Source organism: Zea mays, chromosome 9 (genome assembly GCF_902167145.1).
Source record: "Zea mays cultivar B73 chromosome 9, Zm-B73-REFERENCE-NAM-5.0, whole genome shotgun sequence".
NCBI lineage: Eukaryota > Viridiplantae > Streptophyta > Magnoliopsida > Poales > Poaceae > Zea > Zea mays.
In genome coordinates, this window is record NC_050104.1 from 72,353,295 (window position 1) to 72,368,227 (window position 14,933).

The following is a 14,933-nucleotide window of genomic DNA, read 5'->3' on the forward strand; positions in this document are numbered from 1 at the left end:
TGTGGGACTACCCAGGACAGCAAAAGGGTATGATTCTATTTGGGTTATAATTGAACGGCTTATGAAAATTGCTCATTTTCTACCAGTCAAGACATATTACCCGGTCCTCACTTATGCCAGCTGTATATTGCTCACATCCTCAGTTTGCACGGTGTTCCGAAGACAATAGTGTCGGATCGTGGACCTCAATTTGTATCCAAATTCTGGGAAGAACTTCACAAATCCTTGGGTACTAAGTTGCTCCACAGTTCGGCCTATGATCCTCAAACTAGTGGGCAAACTGAGAGGGTAAATCAGATACTTGAAGATATGTTGTGAGCATGTGTTCTAGAATTCCGACAAAAATGGGATGATTGTTTACCATTAGCGGAGTTCTCATACAATAATAGCTATCAAGAGAGCATCAAAATGGCACCCTTTGAAGCTTTGTATGGACGACGGTGTCGTACTCCGTTAAACTGGTCTGAACCAGGAGAGCGATGGTTTTTCAGGCCTGATATGGTAAAAGAAACAGAAGAAAAAGTTCAGCGAATAATACATAATTTGAAAGAAGCCCAAGCTCGCCAAAAGAGTAATGCAGACAAGCGACGCAAACCCTTGTACTTTCAAGTTAATGATTACGTCTACCTGAAAGTCTCACCAATGAAGGGTGTATCACGTTTCGGGGTAAAAGGGAAGCTTGCACCCCGGTACATTAGTCCTTTCCCTGTTCTTGAACAATGTGGACCAGTAGCATACCAACTACAATTACCCGAAACATTGTCTGCTGTGCACAATGTGTTCCATGTGTCTCAATTGAAGAAGTGTCTTCGGGTTCTAGATCGAACAGTTGAAGTGACAGATGTTACCTTAGAACCAGACTTGACATATTTCGAACATCCAATTCGAGTCTTGGATCAAAAGGACAGGATTACCCGAAGGAGAACTCTCAAGTTTTATAAGATACAGTGGAATCAACACACGAAAGATGAGTCTACTTGGGAAACTCAAGATTTTCTAGAAAAGAATTTCCCAGACTTTTTAGCTTCATGTAAATTATGAGATATGTACAATTGTTGTAAAGGAGGAATAAACCCCGACACCCCTGCCTTGTACAAGAAAGAAGGAAATAAAAATATGTCACATTTCCTTTTCCACTACTTGCCCTACGACTTCTAATCTCGGGACGAGATTCTTTTATGGGGGGAAGGATGTAACACCCCTGGTGTTACTGCCACTAAAACTTGAGCATAACATCATGAGCATCAGCATATCATGTGATTGTTACACTTAGAATGCATTCACTAGGCAAAGATTTCAAACAAAGTTGTCTTGATGGGACATGTCATAAGTGAAACCCTAGGGTACAGTATTTAACCCTAAACTGGAGGCTTAAAAGAGTAAACAAAGTCTAATAAGAGAAAACTTGAAAACTCATTAGTAATGGTCATAAAATGTCACCATGAATAGACTTAAGTTGCATCCAAACCCTAGAAGTGCCAGAAACCCTAAATAGACCCCTGAAAAACCCTGGACTGAAACCCTAGGGGATTAACTGTAAAAAGGTGCACACTTTGGACCTAAGTGCAAAAACCATGGAGTTAGGGTACCTTAAGTCATATGGTTCACATATTTGGAGATTTGCAAAAGAACCCATGAGATTTGGGCCTAAATGCAAGAAGGCCACTTTTGTGATCATATAGCTAAGTCTGAAAATCAGTGCATTTGAACCAACTTTAGAACTTTGTATCTTCCAAATTATGAGGAATTTGTCTAGGGTCAACACATCAAGTTTGTAGAGCTACTATAGGAGAACAACTTTGCTATAGGGATTATGCCTTGGTGCCATGAGAAAATTTGATCCAAAGTCGGGCTGTCAGGTCACTTTAAGTCTAAACTTTCAATGACAGTGAAATCGGATGAACTTAGGGCTCAATTTTAAGTAAGATTCTGTGACTTTTTGTGGGTGCATAATGTAACAAAGTTAGAGCTAGTTTATCAGGCTTCGACTTTGATGCAGAGTATTGGTTGAGTCACCACATAAAATATGGAGCAAAATTGATCCCAAGCATGCTCTTTAAGGCCAACTGATGAAGCTTTGCGATGGTACAATATACTGATCAGATCGCCAGCTCAGAGACCTCACCGCCGGCGACCACTCGCGCAGATTCGTGCTATCGCCGTGATTCACGCCGAATTAAACGCGGATAACGATCACGGGGTGAAAGATCTTGCCGCGGGTGAGCTGGGATGTACTATGTGCTTGATGGCTCATCACTGCACACCGGTGACGTGACCGAGCGGCTATCACCGGCGTGTTCGCCATTCACCATGAGGGCGCCATGCCTTAGGAAGTTTATCGCGTCGGTATGAGCCATAGTGACCATCCAGTGACCGTCGTAGTTCAGTCGCTCTGCGGTTGCCACGGTAGATCGCCGTCGTGACTCATTTCCCTCTTGGCCGTCAGCGCAATTCGTCCAAATTGAACACCACCGCTCAAGCACACTATAAATTGAGCACACCGACGGGTCCGTAGGGTAATCAAGCACGGATCCACCAAGTCGTGCCCCCAATTACTCACCAGCAAGCCCCAATTTCGGTTTTCCCCCAAATCAATCCCCAGCATCGCGCAAAGTGATCTCACCGTGGTCAACGTGCTCCAGGTCTATTCGTGCTCCCTGCTCTCTTGTTTCAGCATCCTTAGCTTCTCCTGATGCTTCTTGACCAGTTCGATTGAATTAAGTTGCCCTAGATCACTGGGAGCACGTCTGTTCCTCCGTTGTCTGCGTTATCTCCGTGGACCGAATGATTTAGAGCCTCGCTAGTGAAATTCAGTGAGGGGAAATGGTTGTTAGGGGTAGAATTAGGTACTATGCAACGGGGAAGCCTAGCCGTTGCGTTTTCCGGTCGGTATGGGCTCGCAGGAGCCGCTGCTCCGCCGTCCACGGTCGGGGACCTCACCTTGCGAAGAAATAGAAAGGGAGGGGCCTTAGTGCATATGTCAGTGAGACAGAGAAACAGTGGAGAGGAGTCCTTATGGGTTTTTCAAATGACCAGGGACCTCTATGGAAAATGGGCACCGCGGGCGCGCGCGGGGGCGCTTTCGCCTCTGTATGGGCCGACTCGGGCCCGATTTAGCCCAAAACTGTAGCATCTTTCTTCTTTTCCTTTTCTGACAAGACTAAATAATTTCTAGAAAATTACAGAAAAATGCTAAAAATACCAGACCGATTTTGTTAGGCTTCTAATTTTCTATAGTATTTAACAAAAATAGTTTCATTATTTTTAGTTCAAATAGGGAAATATTGGGTATTTAAAATAGCCAAAATTCATACTTCTGGAAGTTTAAAGAGTAATTAATAAACCCAAAAATCACCAAACTTTTTAGATAAGCTTTAAATATTATTTAGAATCCTTGGGTAAAATTTGGCATGATTTGGACCATGTTTTGTACCTAGAGCCCAAAACCCTAACCCCTGCCCTATGAACTTCACTATAGACTCCAAAAACCCTAGTTTCCCGGAGATCCGTGAAGGAAAGTTATATTCAAGACATTAGATGATATACTTTTATCTTTGCATTTTCATGAGCATTACATGAGCATTCATGATTATATATGGCTATATATAGAAAACGAGGAAGAGATAGAAGTTGAAGAAGCGAGGACTACACCACCACCACCTGAAGAACCTCAGGCAGGAAGCTGCTTTTACTTTGACATCTGCAGAACAGAGCCTGACTCACCTATCACACAAGGCAAGCCCCGGTGCATTTGCCACCTCCTTGTTATTTTGAAATCTTTCTCACTTACTTGATGCATTAGGTGATAGGAGTTGTGTGCTAAACCAGTTACTGCATTTCCTTCCTTGGATTTGATTACTTCTCCTTAATCCCCTGATTTACAAAAAGGTTTTTCTTATGCTTAGTTTTGCTCTAGAAAAACAAAATGTTTTGTTTTGAAAAAAGATGCTTCAAAGTGGGTGGGATGTTTTCAAAAATAAAACTTGATGGTGGATCCATTATGGCCATGATGGGTTCAACATCGGAAAAGATGTACCTCTGCCAGGTACCAAACTTTGGGTTTGAAATGATAAATCTGAGACCGGGAGGGTGACTTGCACGAGAAGAGAGTCTCGGTGTAGTGTCTCTGTCTGAGTCGATTAAGGACCTTGTCAATGTAGGCTTGATGATCGAGGACCCTTTAACTGGTCACATGCCTCATCATGGGTAAGCTTTGCCTCGGGCAGACTAATACCAGAATAAGATAACACGCAATGGGAGTGGAGAGATGGCAAGAGTAGCGTGTACCCTCCGTGGAAAGAGGCTGGACAGTGGTGTATCTATGCTCTCGGTTGGCGTGAATCTGATCTGGTCTTAAGAACCCCGGTGGCGAGTTGACATATGCAAGGGTTAAGTGCTACATTTGTCGTGTGATTGGAGATCCTCAGCTGAGTATAATCGATTCGGATCACCGTAACTTCGCGGACATGAAGACTTGGTCACTGACCTACACGTAGCATTCCAGTGAATAAGAAGGGTTGATAAGAAATTGGCTAGTATAGGTCAAATGCTTGAACTAGGATAGAAAGAACTCTAGATACATGTAACTTTACTTAACTTGACAATTAAAACTGGATTTTTAAGGATCCACTACTAGTATGCATTTCTGCAAACAGAGTCTTTGATCCTCGATAAGCCTTACCTTGACTCCCTTAAAGCCAGCATATCCTTGAGAGTCTTTTATTTTGACAGGTAAGACTTGCGAAAGTACACTTCGTACTCAGGGCTTTGTCCCATGTTGTTTTAGGTGATGAAGGAGCAAATTTTTGTTGCTTCTGTTCCAAGGTGGTGCCTAAAGAAGAAAATCAAGATTGAAGCCGCGGGAGGAAGTGTCCTCCTTTAAGAAAAACTTTTTACTGTTTATCGGGAGGGGTTGTTGCCAACCAGGTTATGTAATAATATTACTCATGCACTCCTATATTCGCTCTGGTCTGTCATAATACTATGCTTTCTTACTTTAAAATAAAGTAAGTTATTGTAACTGCTTCCGCATTCTTGTACCTCCGATGTGTTGTAATGTCTGCGTGACGGGTAAAACGCTCTTGGGCAAGGTAAAGAATTCAGATACCGAACTTGTGAAGTGATCAGATGCACCTGCAGGGTTGTCCCAGGTCCGATGGACAAGGACAACTGTAGGTGGGCCTAATGTCTTGGGAGGTTCTGTCACACCTACTGCCTGGAGCGTCCAGGGGAAGGTGACGTTGATGCTGCTTCCCTGTTCACCAACACTTTCTTTACCTGACTTTCTTGGATCACCGGATCAACGAGTAGTGGATATTTGCTGGGGTGATCAAAGTTAAGCCATTGATCAGCTCGGCTGAAGGTTATCGTGTGTTCCGACCATCGGTAAGGGGCCGGAGCACTGGTCGTGGCCACCAGGACCTGTCAATCGTTGAGCTTTTGTTGCCTCCTGTTTTCTTGTGTCCCATGGCCTCCAAATATGACGTTGACCTTCTTGTCAACGCGTGGGAAAGATCCACCCCTCCCCTCTTCCTGTTGCTGAGGCTGCCTAGGCTCGCTAGGCTCTCCTCGTGGCGGGGGAGGTGGTAGTGGCTGGAATGGTCGACCATAGCCGATGGAGTGTTTGAAGTCTCTGCAGTTCTGTAGGGTGTGGCGCATGTCCTTGTGATACAGACACTGGGAGTCGAGGATTTCATCCAGTGTCCGCACTCCTCCACGAGGTGCACCGCGGGCTCGAGCGGCAGGTGGCCTGACAGTGTGCACCTCCTCATGGGGCCTTTTTTCCCAGCGCTTGTCCGTGGTACGGGTAGCGCGGATTTTGTGCCTTCGATGAGGTCCAAGGCCCGCTCATCCGTGGTGATGTATATGTCCACCTCCCTGAACAATTGTTCGGAGGTGGTCGGCGCCTTTTGGAGTATGGCTCGAACGAAGGCCGAGTCGTTGGATCCTTGATAGAAGTCTTCGATCACAGCTGCCTCAACAACTTCGGGGATGCGGTTCCTCATCGTTTGAAATCTTTTGAGAAACGATCGGAGGGTCTCATCATTCTGGCACCTAATGGATTTGAGGTCCCATGGCAGCGCCGGTTTATCGGAGAGAGACTGAAAGTTCGCGATAAACCGACGACTGAAGTCACCCCAAACGTTGATGCAGTGTCGGGGGCAGGTGTTGGAGCCACTGCAGTGTGACAGAACCTCCCAAGTCATTAGGCCCACCTATAGTTGTCCTTATCCAACGGACCTCAGATAACCCTACAGGTGCCGCTGATCACTAGACAAGTTCGGTATCTGTACTCTTTACCTTGCCCAAGAGCGTTTTACCCGTCACATAGACATTACAACACATCGGAGGTACGAGAATGCGGAAGTAGTTATAATAACTTACTTTATTTTAAAGTAAGAAAGAGTAGTATTATTACAGACCAGAGCGAATATAGGAGTGCAGGAGTAATATTATTATGTAGCTTGGGAGGCCAAAAAAACCCCTCCCGATAAACAGTAAAAAGTTTTTCTTAAAGGAGGACACTTCCTCCCGCGGCTTCAGTCTTGATTTTCTTCTTTGGGCACCACCTTGGAACAAAAGCAACAAAAATTTGTTGCTTCCTCACCTAAAACAACATAGGACAAAGCCCTGAGTACGAAGTGTACTTTCGCAAGTCTTACCCGTCAAAATAAAAAGACTCTCAAGGATATGCTGGCCTTTGGGAGTCAAGGTATGGCTTATCAATAATCAAAGACTCTGTTTGCAGAAATGCTTACTAATAGTGGATCCTTAAAAATCCAGTTTTACTTGTCAGGTTAAGTAAAGTTACCTGCATCTTGAGTTCTTTCTACCCTAGTTCAATCACTTGACCTATACTAGCCAATTTCTTATCAACCCTTCTTATTCACTGGAATGCTACGTGTAAGTCCGTGACCAAGTCTTCATGTCCGAGAAGTAATGGCGATCTGAATCGATTAATACTCAGCTAAGGATCTCCAATCACACGACATATGTAGCACTTAACCCTTGCATATGTCAACTCGCCACCGGGGTTCTTAAGACCAGATCAGGTTCACGCCAACCGAGAGCACAAATACACCACAGTCCAGCCTCTTGCCACGGAGGGTACATGCTACTATTGCCATCTCTCCACTCCCATTGTGTGTTATCTTATTTTGGTATTAGTCTGCCCGAGGCAAAGCTTACCCATGATGAGGCATGTGACCAGTTAAAGAGTCCTCGGTCAGCAGGCCTACATCGAGACGATCCTTAATCGACTCAGACGGAGACACTACACTGAGACTCTCTTCTCATGCAAGTCACCCGCCCGGTCTCAGCTTTATCATTTCAAACCCAAAGTTTGGTACCTCGCAGAAGTACATCTTTTCTGATGTTGAACCCATCATGGCCATGATGGATCCACCATCAAGTTTAATTTTTGAAAACATCCCACCCACTTTGAAGCATCATCTTTTGTCAAAACAAAACATTTTGTTTTTCTAGAGCAAAGTTAAGCATAAGAAAAACTTTTTTGTAAAACAAGGAATTAAGGAGAAGTAATCAAATCCAAGGAAGGAAATGCAACAACTGGTTTAGCACACAACTCCTATCACCTAATGCATCAAGTAAGTGAGAAAGATTTCAAAATAGCAAGGAGGTGGCAAATGCAGCGGGGCTTGCCTTGTGTGATAGGTGAATCAGGCTCTGATCCACAGATGTCAAAGTAAAAGCAGTTTCCTGCCTGACGTTCTTCAGGTGGTGGTGGTGTAGTCCTCGCTTCTTCAACTTCTATCTCTTCCTCGTCTTCTATATATATAGCCATATATAATCATGAATGCTCATGTAATGCTCATGAAAATGCAAAGATAATAAAAGTATATTATCTAATGTCTTGAATATAATTTTCCTTCACGGATCTCCGGGAAACTAGGGTTTTTGGAGTCTATAGTGAAGTTCATAGGGCAGGGGATTAGGGTTTTGGGTTCTAGGTACCAAACATGGTCCAAATCAAACCAAATTTTACCCAAGGCTTCTAAATAATATTTAAAGCTTATCTAAAAAGTTTGGTGAATTTTGGGATTATTAATTATTCTCTAAAATTCCAGAAGTATGGGTTTTGGCTATATTAAATACTCTATAATTTCCTATTTGGACTAAAAATCATGAAACTATTTTTATTAAATGCTATGGAAAATTAGGAACTTAACAAAATTAGTCTTGCATTTTTAGCATTTTTCTGCAATTTTCTAGAAATTCTCTAAGTCTAGTAGAAAAAGAAAAGGAGAAAGTATGAATAGTAACGGGCTCAATCTAAGCCCGAGTCGGCCCAAGACAGGAGAAACACGTTCTCGTGCGCGCCCGCGGTGCCCATTTTCCATAATGGTCCCTGGTCGTTTGAAAAACCCGTAAAGACTCTTTTCCACTGTTTCTGTGTCTCACTGACATATGCACTAAGGCCCCTCCCTTTCTATTTCTTCGCAAGGTAAGGTCCCCGACCGTGGACGGTGGAGCAGCGGCTCCTGCGAGCTTACCTCGGCCGGAAAACGTAACGGCTGTGCTCCTTCTTTGCTTGACTCCTAATTCTAACCCTAGCGACAAGAATTCCTCAACTAATTGCACAATCCCAGGTCGAGAACTCTCTGTCCACGGTGATGGCGCGAACTTCAGATGAACCGAGGCATTCCCGGTGATCCTACGCATTCTAGCCCAATTGGCCGGGTCGAGAAGCATCAAGGCACTCAAGGGTATTAAAACAAGGGAATAGAGGGCGTGAACGGACCTGTAGATTGTTGGCCACGGCGAGCCTACACACGACGGAGCGGAGAACCGAATTGGGACAAGAGAGAAATTGGGAGGCTCTGGTGGATAATCCGAGGTAAGGACTGGTGGGACGGATGCGTAATTACCTAGCAGAGTTCACTGGGGCAGCAATTTATAGATGCCATCGGTGGTGGTGGCTAATTTTAAGAAGACGCGCGGCGGCCTGAGAGAGGGACTGAGTCACTGGAGTGGTGATTCGTGGCCTTTCCCAGGGCAGTGGCTGAGGCGATGAACGAGCTACCTAGAGTGGCTTATTGCGACGTGGTAAGGCGTCGAGGCACGCAGCCTGGCCGGATAACGGCGATCTCCAGTGATGCCAACGCGATTAACCACGGTGGGACACGACGACCGGTCTCGCCAGCAACCGGATTCAACCCGCGCTGGATATTATTACCACGCTCGACGTTATCCACTCTTCCCGTGGCACGAATCTCCCAGGCGAGCGCGAATTGCAACGGCGAATCACCGGCGGCGAAGGGTGATGAATCTTAGGATCTTTTTCAGCTACTGTACATTGGAATCCTTATTCAGAGCGCCTGACAGACCAATTCGCAGGGCCTAGATCTCCAATTTTTACATAACAATTTGTTAATCCACCTGTAACAAAGTTGTTGCTTGATGATCCAGCTACAATCTTGCTATAGCAATCATAGCCAAACAATGACTGGATCATGGTCGAATCCCAGTTCAAAGATTGCCCAATCTCACTGTTAGTCTGAATTCAGACTTAGGGCAGTCTGACAGCCCGACTTTGGGCTCATTTTACTCCAAATTTTGCATGTGACCAAGGCTTAATCCCTATAGCAAAGTTGTTCTCCTATAGTAGCTCTACAAGTTTGATATATTGACCCTAGGCAAATTCTTTGTATTTCTGGATTTACAAAGCTCCAAAGTTAGCCTTGCTCAACTGTTTTTCAAACTCAACCAAAGATCATTAGAGTGGCCCTTTTGCAATTTGGCCCAAATCTCAAGGTTTCTTTTGTAATTCTTCAAACATGTGCACTATATGTCTTAAGGTACCCTAATTCCATGGTTTTTGCACTTAGGTCCAAAAATGTGTCACATTTGCATATAACCCCCTAGGGTTTCAGTCCAGGGTTTTCCAGGGGTCTATTTAGGGTTTCTGCACTTCTAGGGTTTGGATGCCACATCAGTCCATTAATGGTGAAATTTTATGATTATTACTAATAAGCTTTGAAGTTTTTCTCTTATTTAGGCTTTGTTTACTCTTTTAAGCCCAGTTTAGGGTTAAGTTCTGTACCCTAGGGTTTCACTCATGACATGTCCCATCAATACAACTTTGTTTGAAATTTTTGCCTAGTGAATGCACTCTAGGTGTGACAAACACATGATATGCCAATGCTTATGATGTTATGCTCAAGTTTTAGTGACAGTAACACCAGGGGTGTTACATCCTTCCCCCCATAAAAGAATCTCGTTCTGAGATTAAAAGTCCTAGGGCAAGTAGTGTAAAAGGAAACACGACATATTTTTATTTCCTTCTTTCTCGTACAAGGCAGGGGTGTCGGGGTTTATTCCTCCTTTACAACAATTGTACATATCTTACAATTTACATGAAGCTAAAAAGTCTGGGAAATTCTTTTCTAGAAAATCTTGAGTTTCCCATGTAGCCTCATCTTCCGTGTGTTGGTTCCACTGTATCTTATAAAACTTGAGAGTTCTCCTTCGGGTAATCCTGTCCTTTTGATCCAAGACTCGAATAGGATGTTCGGAATATGTCAAGTCTAGTTCTAAGGCAACATCTATCACTTCAACGGTTCAATCTGGAACCCGAAGACACTTCTTCAATTGAGACACGTGGAACACATTATGCACAACAGACAATGTTTCAGGTAACTGAAGTCGGTATGCCACTGGTCCATATCTATCAAGGATAGGAAAAGGGCCAATATACCAGGGTGCAAGTTTCCCCTTTACCCCGAAATGTGATACACCCTTCATTGGAGAGACTTTCAGGTAGACATAATCTTCAACTTGAAAGTACAAGGGTTTGCGTCTCTTGTCTGCATAACTCTTCTGTCGAGCTTGGGCTTCTTTCAAATTATGAATTATTCGTCGAACCTTTTCTTCTGTTTCCTTTACCATATCAGGCCTGAAGAAACATCTTTCACCTAATCAGACCAGTTTAACGGAGTACGACACCGTCGCCCATACAAAGCTTCAAAGGGTGCCATTTTGATGCTCTCTTGATAGCTGTTATTATATGAAATCTCCGCTAATGGTAAATAGTCATCCCATTTCCGTGGGAATTCCAAAACACATGCTCGTAACATATCTTCAAGTATCTGATTTACCCTTTTAGTCTGTCCACTGGTTTGGGGATGGTAGGCCGAACTGTGAAGCAATTTGGTACCCAGGGATGTATGAAGTGCTTCCCAAAACTTGGCTACAAATTGCGGTCCACGATCCGACACTATGGTCTTTGGAACCCCATGCAGACTAAGAATACGAGCAATGTATAATTGGGCATAGACAACAACTGGATGATCTGTCTTGACTAGCAGAAAATGGGCTATCTTGGTAAGTCGATCAATTATAACCCAAATAGAATCATATCCTTTTGTTGTCCAGTGCAATCCCACAATAAAGTCCATGCTTATATCCTCCCATTTCCATGTTGGGATTGGTAAAGATTGCAATGGACCAGCAGTTTTCATATGTATGGCCTTGACACGTCTGCAAGTGTCACATCTCACCACATAGCGTGCAATTTCAATCTTCATCTTCGTCCACTAATAATGTTGTTTTAGATCATGATACATCTTAGTGCTTCCAGGATGAATAGAATAGCGACGAAGATGTGGTTCATCTAGAATTTGCTAGCAAATCTCATCATTCTTGGGCACAACTATGCGGTTGTTAAACCATACAACGCCTTGATCATCTTTTTTGAAGCACTTGGCTTGATGGGCCTCCATTTTCTCATGAATTTGTTTCATATCCTCATCATTTCTTTGTGCATCAATTATCCTTTGCAGGAGGACTGACTCAAGCTTCAAGTGATTTGAAGTTCCATGTTGAATCATTCCCAGGTTCAACTTCTTCATTTCTTGGCATAATGTAATGTCAGAAGTCTTCATTGTAAGACAATGATAGAAAGCCTTGCGACTTAACGCATCTGCCACCATGTTGGCCTTGCCTGGGTGATAATTAATTTCTAACTCATAGTCCTTAATAAGCTCAAGCCATCTCCTCTGTCTCATATTCAGCTCTGACTGGGTAAAGGTGTACTTCAAACTTTTATGATCCGTATAGATATGACAGATATTCCCCAGCAGATAATGACGCCATATTTTCTGGGCATGAACCACAGCAGCTAATTCCAGGTCATGAGTTGGATAATGCTCCTCACGCCGGCGTAACTGCCTTGAAGCGTAGGATATTACTCGACCTTCTTGCATCAAGACACAACCTAAACCACTGCCTGATGCGTCACAATACACATCAAAGGGCTTTTCAATGTCCGATTGAGCTAATACCGGAGCAGTGGTCAATAACACCTTCAGCTGCTCGAAGGCTTCATTGCATCTTGAAGACCAATTAAATTTAGTATCATTCTTCAATAAACTTGTGATTGGCTTCACAAGCTTGGAAAATCTGGAATAAATTGGCGGTAATAACCAACCAGTCCAAGGAAACTTCGGACTTGATGTACAGTGGTTGGTGGTTTCCACTCCAAAATATCCTTGACTTTACTGGGATCAACCGCAATCCCCTTGGCAGACAATACATGTCCCAAAAATTGAATTTCCTCTAGCCAAAACGTGCATTTACTGAACTTAGCATATAACTGATGTTCCTTTAAGTGCGTTAATACGATCCGCAAATGTCGAGCATGCTCCTCTTCATTCTTGGAATATATTAAGATATCATCTATGAACACCACTACGAATTTATCCAACTAGGGCATGAATACCGAGTTCATAAGATATGTGAAGTGGGCAGGACCATTTGTTAATCTGAAAGACATAACCAGATATTCAAATAATCCATACCGCGTAGTGAATGCGGTCATGGGTATATCTTTGGGTCGGATACGGATCTGATGGTAACCCGACCTGAGGTCAATCTTGGAAAATACCCGAGCTCTGGTTAGCTAATCAAATAAGATATCAATCCGGGGAAGAGGGTACTCATTCTTAACTGTGACCTCATTAAGGGGTCTATAATCCACGCACATCCAAAGCGTTTGGTCCTTCTTCTTGACAAAGATGGCTGGACAACCCCAAGGTGATGAGCTTGGTCGGATGAATCCCTTATCTAGCAGATCTTGTAATTGTGTCTTGAGCTCTGCCAACTCATTTGGAGGCATTCGGTACGACCTTCTAGAAACAGGAGTCGTACCGGGCTTCAACTCAATCACAAATTCTACATCTCTCTCTGCAGGCTATCCAGGCAGATCTTCCAGAAAGACGTCCGGGAATTCACATACTACCGGAATATCTTGGATCTCCGGTATGATGGCTTCATAAACTCTGCCAAATGGTTTAGCTGTAGTAGCTACGGGAATGGACAAGAGAACATCTTCCTGGCCATAGCTCAACCTGATGGTTCTCAGATCATTGTTGAGGATAGCTTTATGCTGGGCTAACCAATTCATGCCTAGAATTACATCTATATCTTGGCCTTTCAGAACAATCATGTTTGTGGGAAAGTACCGTTTAGCCAATGTTATGGGTACATGGAAAGCCACTTCTTTAGTGAATATTTGTCCCCCAGGCGAATGAATTATAAACCCTTCCCTTGATTCATTGTATGGAATGCAATGTTTCTCCACAAACTTCTTGCTTATGAATGTATGTGAAGCACCAAAATCAAAAAGAATGACTGCAGGGTGATTGGCCACGAGAAACGTACCCATCATGACCGGCTCTCCTTCCGGCGTCGTGGCCACTTGTGTATAATAAATTCGCCCAGTTTTCTTCATATTTTTGCCCGCTGCATTGTTTGCCATATTTCCCTTGCCTTGGCTGGAACTCCCCGTGTTCTGCTGATTATTGGAGTTGTTCCGCTTCGGATATGGGCAGTCTTTAATGAAGTGTCCAGACTTCCCACAATTGAAGCAGCCAGTAGATGAACTTGGGAGTGCAGTGAAACGAGTACCAGGGGCACTCGGCTGATTTGTTGAGGTGGGGATAGTGGCAGGGCAGATAAAGACAGGTTGTTTAAAGGGGTAGGAGGGTGGACGAGGTGAAGAACAGTTTTGATTAAAAGGTCGGATCACCAACCTTTGTCGCTTCTCGGGCCCATGGTTGGACCTATCACCTCCATAGCCCTTTGACTTTCCTAGGCTTGCATACTTGGCTTCAACTACCAGTGTCGTGCTAATAGCACTGTTGTAGGAGAGGTCGAGGCAGGTGGCCATCTTCCGCTGCAGTCGGTCATTAAGGCCCCTCATAAAACAATTTCTCTTCTTTAGATCAGTGTTGACCTGATCAATGGCATACTGGGACAAATGGATGAACTTGTTGAGATATTGTGTACCTTGTTTAAGCTTCATGAATTCTTCTTGTTTCATATGGAGCACCCCTTCTGGAATGTAGTGCTCCCAAAATGCCAGTTTAAATTCGTCCCAGGTAATTTGATGGCCAGCCGGCTGAATGGCCACATAATTTCCCCACCAAGTGCTGGCAGGGCCTCTTAACTGCTGCGCCGCAAATAATGGCTTCTAAGTCTCCATGCATCGGAGAAGTCCAAACTTCTGCTCAATAACCCGGATCCATTCGTCCGCTTCAAGGGGACCTTCAGCCTTGACGAATAGTGGGGGACGCATTTCTGAGAAATCCAAATATGAAGTTTCGCGGGGTCCTTGCGGATAAGCTCACCCGCCTTGCTGCTGATATTGTTGTCCCGCCATTTCGCGAAGGAAACGGGTGTTGTCGGCTGTTGCATTGACTAAGGCAGCGATAGCCTCAGCCAAGGTTGGGGGTACTAGTGGTGGATTAGGAGTAGTTTCCCTACCACGGGAGGTTCCCACACCATCCTGTCCATGAGTCCTGGATGGCATCTGAGGCAAAGAACATTTGGAAAATATAATATGCCAAAGCACACCGTCATTTTACATTACTTAAAAGGTAATGATACAGACTCGAATTTACAACAGGACCACA